The following is a 4,358-nucleotide window of genomic DNA, read 5'->3' on the forward strand; positions in this document are numbered from 1 at the left end:
GCTGAAATGCCGTTCTAGTTCACTGCTCAGCTCCACACAGGGGCACTGGGGACACCAAAGCAGTCTCAGAGGGCATCTCCCCAGTGCTGATGTTTAGCTGAGGGGAGAGAGCTACCAGGTGAAGAGGAAACACAGGGAAACTACCCTATGCCTTTCCCAGCCTTTCCCCACAGTGGAAAGCCTCCCCCCCCTTTGGTTGTCCTGGTAGCAGGGAGGGAGCACGCACCTTTTGCAGCACTCTTCCAGAGGCGCACGTAACTAAAGCAGTGGTACTACAAAGTCCCTGCCACTAACATCCTCCTCATCCCTGGAGCAAACGATCTTCCCTCTCTACAGCAAGGAAATGTTTTATTTAGAGAACTGCTAAATGATAAAAGGCTTGGGGAAAAGACACTGAAAAACAGAGAGAGAACAGAAGCAACTCCCAATTGATGGGGGAGGTTAACCAGCTCCCACATCACAGCAAAGGAAACAGAGATGCCTATGGTAGAGAGAGAGATGGAGAGTTTGTTGGCATCTGATCTTGGAAACGCTGTGACTGGCACTTACATGGGGTATGATGTTCAGATAGCGCTGCAAGGACAGATTGTTTCACAGGCTTAGGACTATCCATAATTTTTATTGTTAGAAACCTGGCAGCATCCCCCCACCCCCCCTCCAATAAAGTGAGATCAGTGTGGTGCATCAGGGAGGAAAGGTGTTGTAACCAATTATAAGATCTGAGCACGAGATAGGAGTGGGTGTAGCTGAAGTGTGATGATTCTTTCCCAAACCACAAGGGACTATAATTTCAATGATACGCCACAGTTTAACGAGCAACAGAACTCTCTAGGCTGTCACAGTGTGTGTGAAAATATTCTACTATTTGTCATATGTCAATCATTCTCACAGAACCTCCCTCATAACCCAAAGGAAAAACATAGAATGAAGGGAGAACGATTACACTGCCTGAGTGCTGCTCAGCAGCAGTAGGGTTCATGCTGTAAATTGTGGTCAAGTACACTGTATATCTATTCACCAACAGGGAAAGATCTGTAAAACAAAGGGCAGTGATTTGTACAAAACCCGTGAAGCTCTTGCTCCCTCATGGGAAAGGTTAGGTCTGGATACTGAAACCTATTTGGGACCACTGCAGTGTATTTAATACCACTCAGCATTCACACACAGCTCCATGTTCAAAATCCTGTGCAGACATGAGCTGATAAATCCTCAGAACTCTCTAGCAAAAAGTGCTATTTTCAAGCAGTTGCTCATTTCAGAGTCCAGTGAAGAATAAGTGCTATGTCTGACTAAAAGATTATGGCAGTGTTTTCACTTGCCAGAATGATTCAGGGATATGCACAGGAGGCTGTGAAGCATGCTCAGTTGTGGGGGTTTCTTTAAGTGGCAAGAACATGGTAGCTAATTGGAAGCAGCTTTAACTCTTCATGAGCTGCTTCAGACCACAGTGTTCACTAGTTCTGTCCAGATATAAGAATGTGTTTTTATTCTTTAGGTAATCAAAGGAAAGTAACCAAAACTCACAAGCATAAACAGGAAAACACGAAAAAGCCTGCTTATCAGAAGCTGTCACCAGAGCACCATATTGAAAAAAGGTTCTACATGTAAGAGGAAAAAAATCAAACCTATGTTAAGTAAATACTGAAAGTAAAAAAATCAAAACAAAAAAACCCCAATCCTACTAAATTCCTTTTTTTTTTTTCCCCCAGAAGTGCTGAGCATTTGCAGCCTACAGATAAGATCAGAATTTAGATGTTCAGCATTTCTGGAACCACCCCAAAGACACCTCATGCTGGGCACGCACAATTAAGGACTCAGCATCAGCAGCCACATTTAAAAAATAAGCCCAGATCTGTCTTAACAAATGAATTTTTACTGCTCTTCAAACTTTACCAAAGTGGATTAGTTTGACTTAGAACTGGATTAAATCCCACTGAAAATGATTGATCTGAAACAATGACCTTTCACTGTAGAACATAACATGAAAGACTTTGGGGATAAGACTAATGAAGTGCAGAGATAAAACAAAATGCCTTTGCCAACATTTTCAAAAGTGGCCTCTTATTCTGGGTGCCCTACTTGAGTTGCTGCGTAAGTGCTTGTTTCCTCTGAAAATGAGGCCCCAAGCAAGTTGAACCTCCAGAACAGAGGCATCCAGGCATCCATCCTTGAAGTTGCGTCTCCTGACATTTGTCCCGAGTGAGCCTCAGGTGTGCCCACTTGGTAACTGTGACAGCTAGGAGGAGCTGTCAATGGGACTGAAAGCAGGGGTATCCGCTTCTCATGTCATTAATCCTCTCTAGCACTGCGGTCAATTAGTTTTTCACCAGCAGCTGCCATGCAGGTCCTCCATGCAGCCATTTCTGTACCACACTTCTAACTTAGAACCACTGGTAAGCAACAGTTCAGTCTCTGACCTTGCCAGTCTTAGGCCTGTCCATTGAACTGCCAAGAGGAAAGCTGCCACTAAGCAGCCGTGCTGGAAAATACGGATGCCAGGCTATTGGGAAAGTGTCCTTGTCACCTCAGGGACAGCTAAGTAACAGAACTTCTGAAAGTGCTCCTAGATTTCCATTCCCTTTCTGTGATCCATTAACACATATCAGTACTGTTCTTTGGGCCCTTATATGCATTTTAAGACAAAAATGGCTTTGTTTTTTCTATCTAGGGCAAGCTCCTTCCTTTGATAGGCCATGCCATGTTGAGGAGGAGGAACGACAACAGCAGGTACAGCACATTCAGCTCAGGGCAGGTCAGCCACGTGCTTGGAGTGCTTCTAATTACAGCTCCAAGGAAGAACAACATAAACATATCCAGAGCTTGCTACATATGGTAGGATAGGGAAAACAGAACATGACGGGGATGTAAATCACACCTAGGAAACGAGAACGAGGTAAGATGCAAACTGAACAATTCAAATGCCAGCCCAATGTGAACACAATATAAAGAACTCCACCACACTGCCCTTCAAAACCTAACTCCATCCTGCAGCACAGGCAGAGAAGGCCAAACGCGAAGCACCGCTGATGTTCAGCAGAGATTCACTTGATCTCTTGCTCTACTACATGGCTATGCAGCCCATCTATTCTAGCTCAGGGATGAGGAAGCAGCAGCCTGCCTCTGAACGCTGCTCAGCTCCCTGTAACTCAGCGTGGTCGAGTCCTCTGAGATCATCTGTAGGCACAGCTTGCAAATTCTTGTCCAAATGCAATCAGCTCCTCAAAAGTGTTTTGTGCAGATTCAATATCCAGATGGCACAGGGCAAAGATGCTAGTGGGCCAGAAAATACTGTAATTGAACCACTTGACTTTACGTCTCTTAAAGAGGATTACTTTTAATTTGCTGGATTTCACATATCAAGGTTTGAACCATCTAACATAAATTTCTAGAAAAATGGTAAGTTATTTCATCTGGGAAATGACCTAGAAAATTCAATTGTCCTCCAGAGAACAACTGTGCCAAATTTGGAAATGAAATTCATTAAGTGAAGCTTAAGAGAAAAAGCTTTAATTCTGCTTTAGCTGCAAAGCCTTTTTCAGATTTAAGTTTGGAAAAGAGACTTCTTGTTCTAGCACTCCTTAGGAATTCTGGTGATTTGAGCCTCTTTAATTAAAAAGCCAAAACAACTGTGTTCTTGAACTATTAAAAATAACTTACAGGGCCTTAGGACACTGATATTGTTAACACAGTAGAACAAAGGTCAGTTATCTCCAAAAACAAAATACCTGCATTCCCTAGCATGGGTTGTTTTCTCAGAAGATAATCCATTTACTTTTGAGTGACAGGTACTTAAAATTTCTAATAGGTGGAGTAGTGTTAATCTAATCTTTTATCATCTTCCCTGGCAGGGAATAGCACTAAGTATTTGAAAGGAACTGAAAATATGTCTTATTGTAAGAGGCATCATTCCTCTTTACTCCAATACTTCAACAGCAGGGAAATGTAACCACCCTGGCTTTCATTCACATGTACTACATACCACTGACTAGCTAAATCCTAGTAATCGTAGGGACATGTCATATCATTAGGGATGAGAAACAAGGTACCTTATTTGGGATCTCATAGAAAAATCTATCAAGATCCAGTGTGAATTTTGCTACCGGGCTGCTGCTTCTGCATAACAGCTCTTTCAGGAGTTGGCACATGACGGTGTCGTGTTTTCTTTCCACCACAGGCCGGAGGGAAGACGCAGCTCTCGCCCACCACACTGCAAACGCCCAGTAAATGGATTTTACGCGGCGTTGCTGGGATCGCGGTACCTTTCGCCTCCCGTCAGCAGCAGCAGCGGCGGATGTAGCTGGCTCCTACGCCCGGAGGGTTACCGTCCTCCCCTCTCTTTCCCGCCGAGCCCCGCGGCT

The sequence above is a fragment of the Charadrius vociferus genome, unplaced genomic scaffold (genome assembly GCF_000708025.1).
Source record: "Charadrius vociferus isolate BGI_N301 unplaced genomic scaffold, ASM70802v2 scaffold917, whole genome shotgun sequence".
Classification (NCBI taxonomy): Eukaryota; Metazoa; Chordata; class Aves; order Charadriiformes; family Charadriidae; genus Charadrius; species Charadrius vociferus.